Raw genomic sequence first — 14,871 nt, 5'->3', positions numbered from 1 at the left:
CGTTGCTGGTCCCAGTCCGGTACGGGTGCAACACTGAGGGTTGCGATCCGTTGCCGGACACAAAAAAAAAAAAAAAAACTTCTTAAGAATATTAACATGGAGAAAATTTCTACTAGGTCCTTATATGTGTAAAGCATCAATATTAAGGAGTATTATTAATACCCAAAGAATAGGCATATCTGTGAAACAGAAGAGAATTCAGAAATAAACCCCCAAACAAATGGGAATTTAGTGTATAATAAATCTATTTCTTCAAATTATTGAATTATTCAGTAAATGGTGTTGGATAACCAGACTAGCAATTTTGAAGGATTTCAGAATAAATTCCAAATATGAAAATATTTAATTATAAAAATGAAATCATAAGAGAACTAAAAGAAAAAAAGGAGAGAACTTTTAAAAATAATCTTAGAGTAGGAGGCTTTTCATAGGAATACTAAAAATCCAGAACTCATTAAAGAATAGATTATATTCGACTACATAAAAACTAACAGATCCTGTTAGACAAGATAATTGCTACAAATAAAGACAAAATACAATCAACTCCCTGGATAAAAAACTATTTTCAACACAAGGCAATAAAGGTCTAATTTCTTTAACGTATGAATAGCACTTGCTAATCAATAAGAAAAAAACAATCAAATAGACAAAAAATGATATAGCCAATAGATCTGCAGATCACTTTAAAATATTTTACTTAACAAAGGAATGACGAAGGCACAAAACAGTCTCCTTCACGAGTTTTGATTCTAGTAGGCAGAGCTGATACTTAGCTGATAAACACTTATATGGTCATATTAATTGCTTATGACTTGTGCCCAAACTCATTGGTCACTGGGCATTGGTCAAGGGCCAATGCCTCTTCCAGTTGTTAAATATTTCAAATATCATCTCAGCTAGTAAGTAGACAGACAATAAACCAATAAAAATGTGTATGAGTCTCTCAACCTCTGCAATATTGACATGTTAGACCAGATAATTCTTTGTATGGGGGGCTGTTCTGTGCACTGTAGGCTGTTTAACAGTATCACTGGCCTCTACTCACTATATGCCAGTAGTAGCACCCTCCTGCCTTCCCCAGTTGTGACAATCAAAAATGTTTCTAGACATTGCTAAATACCTCTCCCTCATGTAGACAACCAGTGATATATATAAGATTTCAGGTAGAGTGTTATGAAGTGTTATAAAGAAAAATAAAGTGGGGGGAAAAGAGACAGAATGGAGGGAGGCATGTGTTACTCAGTAGGGTGCTAAGGTAAGAGCTATCTGAAACAATGACATCTGAGCAATGAACTGACATGAGTGAGACATGTTACTATAAAAGGAAGCGGATTTCAGGCAGAGGGAACAGCAAGAACAAAGACCCTGAAACACGAATGTCTGGCATGCTTGAGGAATAGCAAGAAAGCCAGTATAGTTGGAGCAGAGGGAGAAAAAGAGAGATTGATAGATGAGATCAGAGAGGAAGCCAGGAGCCAGACCTTTTAGGGTCTCGTAGACCACAGTGTGAAGTTGGAATATTACTTTGTTTAAAATGGAAAACCACAGGAGGGTTTTAAGAGAAGAATAATATATAATCTATCTTATGATAGCAGGGGAAAAAAGGAATAAAAATAGCCAAGAATCTTATGAAAAAATAATCAACATCAGTCGTAATTAATTCAAAGGACTTTTAAAAATTGATATACCACTTTTTTTCACTTAGGACATTAGCAAGGATTAGAAAGTTGAAATATCCAGCAATGGTCAGTCTTCAGAAAAATGCACATTCCTCTGCTTTTAATGGATGGAAATTGATACAATTTCTTTGGAGGACAATTTGTTAATGCCTATTAAAATCAAAAATTGATGAAGTAATTGCATTTAAAAGGAACTTAAGATACAGAACTACTCACACAAATGTGCGAAAATGTGTCATAAAATTACTTATTGCAGAATTATTTGAAATAGCAAAACAGTGTTTTGCTCCATGTTCACTAATATTGGGCTGGTTGTAGAAATTACAGCAAATCCATATAATAGAAATTGTACAGTAATCAAAACTTTTAAGGTAAATTTATATAGGCTGATATGGAATGAGCTCTGAAGTTAGTTTAAGAAAATAAACTAGGTACAAAAGCAGCTAATAGTATAATTCCATTGTTATTTCAAAGAATTTAAAAGGTACGTGTGTGTTGGCCTTAAGGAAACTCATTTTCTCTATATCTGGCTCCAATTAACTGGTTTGTTCCCCATGATTTTCATTGAACATAATAAAAAATGATTTAAAAAAATTATTACTAGTGAATCATTTTTTGCTTGGAGACTTGTTTTTAGAACTTTGCTTATTTTGATTTTGTAGATATACATTGGGGAACCCTGCTTTTTTGAGGTATTACATGCCTTATATTTATATTGTAATATAATTTAATAATATAATAATAATTTTAAAGTAAAAATTCTATGTTTCTAGATGGATAAAAAATTCCTGGAAGGATACATAAGAAACTGTTAACATTGGTTATCTCTGGAGAGTGGAAGTAGAAGTGATTGGAGTGGAAGATTTTTACTTTTCATTTTGTACCTCAATGTACTTGTTTAATTTTTTTTATCATGTGCATATTTTCCACAATATTAGTAATTTAAAATAAAACAAGAGAATCTTCTTGTATACCAGTGCCATTCCATGAGCAGTCCCTATACCAGTGGTTCTGAATTCCTGTCTCCTGGATCTGTCTCTCATTCCTGGTCTAAGATTACCTCTAGGAAATGATAACAAATTTTGATTTTCCTGATTCTTATTCTCAGTTCTCTAAGACTCCACTTTCTTTCACTCTGGGTCCTCTTTCTCCTAGCACTCCAAGTAACCACCTCATATGATCTAACCTGTGGTCCATCTAACTGCTTAACTAGCACCCAAACCTGGCTTTCCGTGAAAGGGATAAAAACAAACTTCCATAAATCTGCCAAGTACAAGCAACACTATCATATAAGAAATGCTATTGTAATATTTAATAGAAATAGATTTTATTAGATGCACAATAAACTGTACTGCATCCAATTTAGTCAAAGATAAAAACTGGTGGTAGTTGTCATGCTTTTATTATGGAATTGTAATATTATTATGGATTTTATATGGTTTAGGGCTATGTGAGCAGATGCATATTTAGAAGATTTACTGACACTATACAATATAAATAAGTGCACTATACACTATAAATAGTAGATGAAGTTTTTTATTGAAACATATGTGATTATACATATTTGTGGGGTACAGAGTTGAATACCTGTGTAAAATGGGTGATGGTAATAAACATATTCGTCATTCCAAAACATAATCATTCTTCGTGTCCACTAACCAATTTCTTGCTAAACTAAACCCCCTCCCCCCTCTCCTTTTTCATCCACTCCCCCCACCCCTTTCCCACCTCTAGTAATCACAGGTCTGTTCTCTCCTTCTGAAAGTTCAGCATATTATTGTGATTCTTTCTTTCTTTCTTTCTTTCTTTCTTTCTTTCTTTCTTTCTTTCTTTCTTTCTTTCTTTCTTTCTTTCTTTCTTTCTTTCCTTCCTTTCTTTCTTTCTTAGCTTCCACTTAGAAGTGAGGACATATGGTATTTCTCTTTCAGTATGTGGCTTATTTCACTTAACATAATTTTCTCCAAGCTCATCCATGCTGCTGCAAATGGCAGTATTTTATTCTTTTTTATGGCTAAGTAGTATCTCATTGTGTACATATATATTTTCCTTATCCAGTCATCTGTCAATGGTTGGTTCCAACTCTTGGCTATTGTAAATAGAGATGCAATAAACATGGGAGTGCAGGTATCCCTTCGACATGGTGATTTCCATCCCTTTGGGTATATACCCAGAAGTGGGATTGCTAAATGATATGGCAGCTCTATCCGTAGTTGTTCGAGAAACCTCTCATACTGTTCACCATTCTTAAACACCACTTTCCTGACCATTGCTCCCACCTCCTAAGTCTCAGTTGAGTGCTTTTCATCTCTGTTACTGTGATAGGTTACCCTGAGATGTTAACATGTAGCCAATAATAAATGATGGCATTCTTGACATTTTCACAAGGAATAAAACAATGTATATACATGTACATGTCGATTTTTTTGATGTCCAAACTCATTTTATGCTTTTTCTAACCTTTATTTTTTCCCCCCCTTATTTCTAACATCTATTTCTGAGCAGAGTTTTCTAGATAAAAACTTCCTATTTTGTTGACATTTTCTGTCTGAATAACTGTCAGATTCCCACTTGGCCTTTATACTTTCTTCAGCTTCAAGTGGATAAACTCTAAAGGGGAAAAAACAGATATTCAGCTTCAGCCTAAATAACACATTTTTTTCATCCTCTGCTAATGTCAGCAGTGGTATTTCAGCTCCAGTTAATAAATACAGATTGCTTCAGGCAAAACACAGTTATTATTTTTCCAGATTGCATTAAGACAGTATTGAAATGATTATTCAGGTACCCCACTATTTAAGGACAGGTGAGATTCTATATACTGTCTGAAAAGCTAATTTGACAAACTTCTAATGATATTTTAATTACAGAATTGGAGAGATATTACCATGGAAAACAAATTATCCAATTGGCTGAGTCCAAAGCTCTCAGGAAGGAAAAAATTGCTATGGTGATTATTATTGTGGTTTGCTGGGCATTGTCAGATAATAGCATTCTGCATCATAATTACATCTAGTGATTAGCATTTTTGCCTTCAGTTTTTGAACATTTGGACAGATCTTCGCAATGTCTTCTCTACTTCATGATCTAATCTTTAATTATTTCCTTCCATTGCAAAACCCTAGGAATTTCTGTTTTGCCTGAGTATGTCCAGGTTCTACATAGAATTCTCCTACCTACTATACTTTTAAAATATACTAATGAACCTGAATGGATAGATGATTAACATGTTGTATTCCTCGGGAAAACTTCTTAACTTCGAATAATGTTTTAGTTCCCTATTTTATCAATTTTGTAAGTATGAAGTTTCATATATTAAATAATGAATGACGTCTACTGTGAGTAACATTTCATATATAATAAACCTCTCTATTAAAAGAAAGTATGAGATATTAGCAACAGAAAGTAGATTATGAGATATTAGCAACAGAACTTTAATTAATATTCAACTAGCCTTAGAAGGACTGCTATCACTGCTTTTTATGTGAAGATCTATTTCTATCTGAGATGTAAATGGAAAAGACTGAAATTTTACTTGTTAGCATAATTATTGGGAATTGGCACTGGTGCTGATAGGAAGTTTCCTGAAATCTAATTTTAATTAATTGCTTTGTAATTTGTATATTTCATGACCAAATATAATAATTGATGATTATTAATAAATATGTAATTTATTGTCAATTTTTTTACTTCTTTAATTGTTATATCATGTTATCAGCTCTGACAAAGAACAATTACTTCCATAACATTTGTTTTTTCTTTTTAAATGCCTTTATAAAGCAGGATCTCTAAAGCTATAAATTAATAAATAATTTTGAGCCAGATCTTCTTTCTCTGTATGCCTCATATATGTTCTCTTTCTAGAACTTCCTTTGAAGTGGTGACAGGCCGAAAGATGAAAAAGGAAAGAAATAGAGAGAAATCAAACTTTTGCTGCTGCTATTTAACATTTTTGTAAAGTCAATTCACCAACTTCAAAAGAATAGTGATAGAAAGTGATGAGAAATGAGATCGGATAGAATAAGTAAGCAGGGGGTTGAATGAAAGACAGAGAAACTTGGATTTAATTCCACAAGTAAAAGAAAGTCAGTGAAAGTTCCTAAGCAGGGGACTTACATGATAAAAAATTATTTTACAAAGATTAATCTGCGACTTTCTCACAAATAAACAGAAGTCAAGAGATAGGGAAACAAAATGGTGTAGGAATCTAGCTATAGTTGTTCTAGCCAGGGTCCTGAATGCCTACAGTAAATGGTTGTCATGTAGAAGGAAGATAGAATTTAAGAAATGCAAAGAAGGAATGGACAGAGCTTTGGGACTGATTGGTATGGGTGACAAATGAAAGAGAAAGATAACAGAGATTTCCAGGCTATGGGCTCATTAGTGTAGCAATGTTAACAAATGTTTTTGTGTCAAGACATCCTTTTAAGAAAGTCATAGCCACCTACAAGATAGTAGTTTAAAAATCCAATGATGGAAAAAAATACATAATAGCAAACAACTGCTATTAATTCAATAATGCTTCTAGATAAAATTGTAGTTTATGAATCATGACAGCTCTACGTCTGTTTACATTGTGCACTGTTCCACTCTTCTGCCTATTGACATAGATATGAATGCTGCTCCTGGAGTTTTGCAGTGTTACAACCCGCCCTACTGTACACAGTGGCTATGACATACATTTGGAAACAGTTGAGCAAAACTTGAGGAAACCCCAATTATTTAGTCCTCAGATACTATCTAGTTCAAAATAACTTCAGAGACATTTTGCAAGGACAGTCATCCATACACAAGGGCACTTCAGAAAGTTCATGGGAAAATAGAACTAAAAGATAATAAAAATCTTTTCATGAACTTTTTGAGTACCCTCATACTAGATACCAAAAAGAGGAGGAAAAACAGAAGGATTATATTGCCAAGTCTGAAACTTTTAGGAAGAAAGAGATTGCTATGGTCATCAGATTCCCAGTGATGGGAAAGTTCATAGAAGGATTTTTCTCCCCATCAGATCTCTGGGTCTGCTTTCCAAGATAATTTAGGAGCTAAGAATGATCTACTATACTATAAGGAGTCTTCAAAAAGTTCATGGGAAATGTGTACTATGAAAAAACTCTACATGGATTTCATAATGTTTTTACACCAAAATAAACTTATACTAACTTCTTATAAAGTGCCTGGACAAGATCTAGTTTGAGGCACTAAGAAGGATAAGACATCAGTTTGAAAAGAGCCCCTAGGGCCGGCCCGGTGGCGCACTGCTATAGTGCGCCGCTTGGGAGTGCGGTGGCGCTCCCGCCGAGGGTTCGGATCCCACATGCAGACTGGTTCCCGCTCACTGGCTGAGCGAGGTGTGGGCGCAGCACCGAGGGTTGCGATCCCGTTGCCGGTCCCGGTCCGGTACGGGCGCGACACTGAGGGTTGCGATCCATTGCCGGACACGGAAAAAAAAAAAAAGAAAAGAGCCCCTATAAGAGCAACATGAATTGTGCTAAAATTGAAACAAGAGCAAACATCAGATTTGTGGTGATGCCTGGGTGGAAGAGTGGTGAAATCACTGATGCTTTACAGAAAGTTTTTGGGGACAATTCCCTGAAGAAGTCAGCAGTTTACAAATACATAACTCACTTCAAGAATGGACAAGACAATGTTGGAGATGAAGCCGACAGCATCAGACCATCCACATCAACTTGCAAGGAAAAAATTAATCTTGTTTGTGCCTTCATTGAAGAGGGCCAACAATCAATGACAGAAATAATAGCCAATACCATAGGCATCTCAATTTGTTCAGCTTACACAATTCTGACTGAAAAATCAAAGTTGAGCAAATTTTCCACTCAAGATGGGTGCTGAAACTGTTGCACCCAGGTCAGCTGCAGACAAGAGCAGAACTTTCAATGGGAATTTTAAACAAATGAAATAAAGATTCTGAAGCATTTATTCAAAGCATTGTAACAGGAGATGAAACATGGCTTTATCAGGACAATCCTGAGGACAAAACACAATCAAATCCATGGCTACCAAAAGGTGGAAGTGGTCAAGTCAAAGCAAAAGCAGACCAGTCAAAGGGAAAGGTCTTGGCAATAGTTCTGGGGAATGCTCAAGGCACTTTGCTTGTTGACTTTCTGGAGGGCCAAAGAACAATAACATCTGCTTATTATGAGAGGGTTTGGAGAAAGTTAGCCAATGCTGTAGCAGAAAAACACTCAGGCAAGCTTCACCAGAGAGTCTTTCTCCATCACAACAATGCTCCTGCTCATTCTACTCATCAAACAAGGGCAATTTTGCAAGAGCTTCAATGGAAGTCACTGGGCATCCACCTTACAGTCAATTTGTCTCCTTCTAACTTCTTTTTGTTTCTTAATCTTAAAAAATATTTAATGGGCACCCATTTTTCTTCAGTTAATAATGCAAAAAAGGCTGCATTATCATGGATAAACTTCCAGGACTCTCAGTTCTTTATGGATGGACTAAATGGCTTCTATTATTGCTTACAAAAGTGTCTTGAGCTTTTTATTAGTCCACTTCTGCTGCTTGTAACAAAATACCTGAAACTGGGAATTTATAAGGAAACAAAATTTATTTCTTACAGTTTTGGAGCCTGGGGAGCTCACACTCTAGAGGGTACATCTGGTGAGGGCCTTGTTCTTGGTGAGAACTCTACAGGGTCCCATGGCTAACAAGCTGTCATACAGCAAGATTGGGCAGAGCAAGAGAACTAAGCTTCTCACTAGCTCTCCTTATAAAGACATCAGAACCATGCCCATTACTCCATGAATGGATCAATCCATTCACAAGGTCACAGTCCTCACAATCTAATCACCTCTTAAAGACCCCACCTTTCAAATACTGTAATTGGATTTCCCAACCTCTTAACAATGTTACAATGAAGACCAAGTTTCCAATACACAAACTTTTGGGGGACACATTTGATCCATAGCAAACTAAAAGGAGGTTCTGTTGAGAAATAAAGCTTATATTTATATTTATATTTTTTAATTCCATTTTTCCACCAGGTTTTTGAAGTCCCCTCATATATTAGTTTCCTAGGGCTGCTGTAACAAATTACCACAGAATTGATAGCTTAAGACAACAGAAATTTATTTTCTCACAGTTTTGGAGGCTAGAAGTCTGATATCAAGGTGTCAACAGGGCCATGCCTTCTGAAGGCTCTAGGGAAGAATTCTTGCTTGCCTCTTCCAGCTTCTGGTGACTTCCAGCAATCCGTGGTATTCCTTGGCTTGTAGCTGCATCACTCCAATCTCTACCTCCACCTTTAGATAACCTTCTTCTCTGTGTGTCTCTGTGTGTCTTCACCTCTTATAAAAACACCTGTCTTTAGATTTAGGGTCCACCATAAACCAGTATGATTTTATCTCAAGATCCTTAACTAATTGCACCTGCAAAGACCCTATTTCCAAATAAGGTTACATTCTGGGGTTCTGGGTGGACATGAATTTGGGGGGAACACTATTCAACCACTATATATACCTATGTGAACAACCTAAATATTTCAGAGGCCATGCTCTCATGTCTCTTAAAGAAAATGTTACATCTTTACAGTTGCTGAGTTTTGCAAAGGTGAAGTAACAATATGGTCTGATTCTGAAGCTCAAATAGAAAAATAATAGCCTCAAGGCTACAATGGGGGTGGACTAGAGAAGAAATGTTTTGGTTGAACAAAGCAGCATAGGGCATAAAGAAAAGTCAAGGTCTCCCAGCTCCTGTTTTAATCTCTTGACAACACAGCCTTCCCTTGAGTAATGACTTTTACATGCATTCTTTTGATATACCTTTCCCTACTTTTTTTTTTTTTTCCTTTTTGTCCTTTTTTTTCGTGACTGGTAACGGGATTGTAACCCTCGGTGTTGCGCCCACCCGTACCGCGACCGGCAACGGGATCGCAACCCTGGGTGTCTCGCCCGCACCGTGCTCAACCAGTGAGCGGACTGGTCTCTATATGGGATCCGAACCCTCGGTGGGAGTGCCACCGCGCTCCCAAGCGCCGCACTCTACCGAGTGCGCCAGCGGGCTGGCCCCCTTTCCCTACTTGTGATAGACAAGTCCTACTTTTATTTCATTATGAATGAAGGAAAGAAAATAAGCTATAATTCCACAAACATGATATCTAACTCCTTCTTTTCATAAAACAAAAACCTTTTATTTTCTTGTTAATTGATGTTTAAACTTTACAATTAGTTATTATCTTGATCTTTCTTTTTCTAGTGTAGCATATCATTCATAGAAGCATGTTTGGGATATTTTATTTTATCTAAAACATTCTGATTTTTTTTTAAACTTTACAATTAGTTATTATCTTGATCTTTCTTTTTCTAGTGTAGCATATCATTCATCGAAGCATGTTTGGGATATTTTATTTTATCTAAAACATTCTGATTTTTTATTAATGTAAAATAGAATGTGTGGCACTTTTTATATATTAGTTTATAATTCTTTTTGAAGTTTGTATAAAATGGTGGATTTTTTAAAATTCATCACAATTTTTTTCTAACATAAATTCTTTATCCCTTGCATAAAAAAAATAGGAAAGAAGTCATTTTAGATTTATAAAATTATCTTCTTATTCTTTGTTTCTTTCAGATTTTCATGTAGCAAATTAAAGGAAGAATTATATCATTGTAGAAATGCAGTAACCTTTTCCTATATAAAGTCAGATCTGTTTTGTGCTCTAAATTAAATAAAAATGATGGAAGAATATGTTTAGCCAGAATACTAGGGGCTGATGGTAAAGAGTTGTGTAAAACTCTGCCCCTGCTATTGAAGTACTGAACAAACTAGTGGCAAAGAAATAATTATAATATAACGTGATACATGCTACAGTGGTGATATTTACATATTGCTTTGACATTACGGAAGACAAGTTGGTAGAAGAAGTCTTCACTGGAAGGTGGCATTTGAGCTAAATCTGGAAGAATAAGAAAGACTTGCCAAACAGAGGATAAGTTGGAAAAGGATATTCTAGGCAAAATAAATAGCTATGCTAATTCATGGAGTATGCTGTGTTCAGAAAATGGTAAGAAATTTATTGTGTCTAAAGAACAGGGTTTATGCAGCTGATGGGATACAGTAGAAAATGAGGAGAAGATGATAAAAGCAGATTGGGATCAGGTTATGATGTGCTTTATCCATGTAGTAGAGATAATATTTTACAAATACTAAATTAATGCACATTCCTTTGCATTCTTCCATTTCCAAAGTTAAGTCATGAGGTTTATCATCACAGGGAAGGGGACACTGATCGGATGGTGGACATTTGTACTGGTTCCAGCTCTTGGCTATTGTAAATAGTGCTGCAATAAACATTGGAGTACAGGAATCCCTTCAGCATGATGATTTCCATTCCTCTGGGTATATTCCCAGCAGTGGGATAAGCAGGGTCATATGGTACATCTATCAGTAATTGCTTGAGGAACCTCCGTATCATTTTCCAGAAAGGCTGCACCATTTTGCAGTCACCAACAGTGTATGAGAGTTCTTTTTTCTCCACAACCTCTCCAGCACTTATCATTGTCAGTCTTTTGGATATTAGCCATCCTAACTAGAGTGAGATGGTATCTCAGTATGGTTTTGATTTGCATTTCCTGGATGATGACTGATGTTGAGCATTTTTTCATGTGTCTGTTGGCCATTCGTATATCTTCCTTTGAGAAATGCCTATTCAGCTCCTTTGCCCATTTTTTAATTGGGTTATTTGTTTTTTTGCTGTAAAGTTGTTTGAGTTCCTTGTAAATTCTGGATATTAATCCTTTGTCAGGTATATATTTTACAAATATTTTCTCCCATTCTGTTGATTGTTTCTTTTGCTGTGCAGAAGCTTTTTAGTTTGATATAATCCCATTTGTTTATTTTACCTTTAGTTACCTGTGCTTTTTGTGTCCTGTTCATGAATTCTGTACCCACTCCTACTTCCTGGAGTGTTTTCCTTATGTTTTCTTTAAGGAGTGTTATTGTTTCAGGATGTATATTTAATTCTTTACTCCATTTTGAGTTGATTTTGGTATATGATGAAAGGTATGGGTCTAGTTTCGTTCTCCTACATATGAGTATAGTTTTCCCAGCACCACTTGTTGAAAAGGCAGTCTCTTCCAGTATGTAGATTTGCTGTGTTTGTCAAAGATCAGATGACTGTATGCATATGGATTGATTTCTGGGTTCTCTATTCTATTCCGTTGATCCATGTGTCTACTTTTATGCCAGTACCATGCTGTTTTGGTTATTATAGCTTTATAGTATAATTTAAAGTCAGGTAGTGTTATGCCTCCAGCTTTTTTATTATTATTATTATTATTATTATTATTATTATTATTATTATTTTTGCTCAGGATTGCTTTGGCTTTGCATGGTCTTTTGTTGTTTCATATAAATATCTGAATAGCTTTTTCCATCTCAGAGAAAAATGTCATTGGAATTTTGATGGGGATTGCATTGAACCTGTAGATCACTTTGGGTAATATGGACATTGTCACAATGTTAATTCTTCCAATCCAAGAGCATAGGATATCTTTCCATCTTCTTGTGTCCTCTTTAATTTCTCTCAACAGTGGCTTGTAGTTATCTTCATAGAGATTTTTCACATCCTTAGTCAGCTTTATTCCTAAGTATTTTATTTTTTTGGTGTCTATTATAAATAGGCTAGCTTTCTTCTTTTCTTTTTCTGCATGTTCACTGGTGGAGTATAGAAAGGCTACCGATTTTTGTTTGTTGATTTTGTATCCTGCAACTTTGCTGAAATCATTTATCAACTCTAGGAGTTTTTTTATAGAATGTTTAGGCTGTTCAATATATAGGATCAAATCATCTGCAAAAAGGGACAGCTTGACTTCATCCTTTCCAGTCTGGATGTCCTTTATTTCCTTCTCTTCTCTGTACTAGCTCTGGCTAGTACATCCAACACTGTGTTGAATAGGAGTGGCAAGAGTTGGCATCCTTGTCTAATTCCTGTTTTTAACGGGATGTTATTTGCAGTGGGCTTATCGTATATGGCTGTAATTATGTTGAGTTACTTTCCATCCATGCCTAACTTGTAGAGATTCTTTATCATGAAAGGATGTTGAATTTTGTCAAATGCTTTTTCAGCATCAATAGAGATAATCATGTGGTTTTTGTCTTTGCTTTTATTAACGTGGTGTATCACATTTGTTGATTTGCATATGCTGAACCAATCTTGCATCCCTGGGATGAATCCCACTTGATCATGGTGTGTAATTTTCTATATGTGTTGCTGTTTTCTGTTAGCTAGTATTTTATTGAGGGTTTTTGCATCTATATTCATCAAGGATATTGGCTTGTAGTTTTCTTTTTTTGATGCATCTTTGTCTGGTTTTGGTATCTATCAGGGTGATGTTTGCCTCATAGAATGAATTTGGGAGAATGGCCTCTGTTTCAGTCTTTTGGAACAGTTTGTAGAGAATTGGTATCAGTTCCTCTCTGAAGATTTGGTAGAACTCTGCAGGGAACCCATCCAGTCCTGGGCTTTTCCTTGTTGGGAGCCTTCTGATAACAGCTTCAATCTCTTTTATTGCTATTGGCCTGTTCAGATATTCTATATCTTCTTGGCTCAGTTTTGGTAATTTGTATGCATCCAGAAATTTATCCATTTCCTCCAGATTTTCATATTTGTTGACATATAGATGCCTTTTGTTAACTTTGAGTCTCAAAGCACACTTTTTTGACCTCTTTAGGAAGATAGTAATTGAGAGAGCCAGGTTTTGTAAGAGAGAGAAAAGGATTTACTAAATTCCTTGATCTCTCCTCTTAATATTTCAAAAGCCAGCTTATATAGGAAAGAATCCAGACAGGAAGGTTAAGTCAGAAGAGCCTGCCCCTTTCAATCTTTATAAGGGAAAGAATCCAGACAGGAAGGTTAAGTCAGAAGAGCCTGCCCCTTTCAATCTTTGTGGGTTGTTGTGGAAGGAAAAGAGTGAAATTGAGGAAGGCAGGCATCAGGAACATGTCTCCTCTCTCCTCCTTGTTCATGCTTTGAGGCAGCATGGGGGTTGGAGGTAGAGGATGGGGCATAAGAGGGAAGGGAACTTAGAAAACTCAAAGACCAGGGATATAGAATCTAGGGACTCACTCCTTAGGAGCAGTGTTGGGGAGACCACAGGTCTAGGAGAACCCCACCCTTAACTCAGAGTAATGTCCAACGTGGCATGGGAATCATGGTGTAATTGTGGGGGTAGAGGAGGATCACATAAATAAACCTGAGACACATTTCCTGACCCTTCATGATTGATGCATGTCCTACAGGGATCCCAGAAGTTCCCAATTGCTTTAAGGAGAGAACCTGAGGTACTGAGAATGCCAACAGGCTGGCACAACCTGAGGTCACTAGAAAGGACACTGTAAGAGGACTTTAAGGCCCCAGGCAAATGGCCATGCTTCAGCAGTGGGTACAAACACATCATGCTCAAAATTGCACCTCGACAGTCACCAGTTCAGGAAGAATACACATCCAGTCTTCTCACAGCAGAGATGAACAAGACAGGCAGAGTTTTCTGATGACGTGATTTTTGAACTGAGCCCCAAATGGTGAGAAGTCAGCACATGAAAATCTGGAGAAAGATTTGAAGTGGTGTAGAGCACTGTGAATGAAGATCACAGTGGCAGTGATGAGTGAAGTCAGAGAAGTAGGCAGGGAATGGAAGTTATATAGCCTTGTAGGCCATGTTTGGATTTTATTCTGACTACAATGGAGAGTCCTTGAAGGGCTGTATGAAGGAGAGTAATATGATCTGATTTACCCACTAGGAAGATAATTCCAGGTGCTGCGTGGAAGAAGAAGTCTAAGGGACAAACATGAACACAGGGAGGCTAGTCAGGAAGTGATCGTAGTGGTTCAAATGAGAGATGACCGAGGCTTAGATGAAGTTGTAACAATGAAAATAGTGCACATTGTTGAATTTGGCATATATTTTGGAAGTAGAGCCAATAGGTCTTGCTAATGGATCTGATCAGTATGTGAGACAAAGAGAGGAATAAAGACTATTGGTTTGTGTTGTTGGTAGGAGCAATGGGGTACAGTGGCCTTTATTGACAAGGGAAAGGCTTGGAGGGATATTAGTGCATTGGAAAGAGGTAGAATCAAGAGTTTTCTTTTGGTCATATTAAGTTTGAGATGTCGATTAGACATCCAAGTGGAGATACCAAGTTGGCAGATAGTTATACAAGTCCAGAG

General features: G+C 36.4%; 1 protein-coding gene across 1 annotated transcript in view; it reads right to left on the bottom strand.

Moving 5' to 3' along the window:
• STPG2 (sperm-tail PG-rich repeat containing 2) overlaps positions 1–14,871 on the bottom strand; it is a gene marked incomplete at its 3' end in the record, with an annotated part of 145,085 nt that overhangs the window by 92,091 nt on the left and 38,123 nt on the right. The window lies entirely within an intron of this gene.

Source organism: Galeopterus variegatus, unplaced genomic scaffold, assembly GCF_000696425.1.
Source record: "Galeopterus variegatus unplaced genomic scaffold, G_variegatus-3.0.2 Scaffold7517, whole genome shotgun sequence".
NCBI classification, from domain to species: domain Eukaryota; kingdom Metazoa; phylum Chordata; class Mammalia; order Dermoptera; family Cynocephalidae; genus Galeopterus; species Galeopterus variegatus.
Note: the sequence above shows the minus strand (reverse complement) of the source record. Positions and strands in the feature narration are given on the sequence as shown.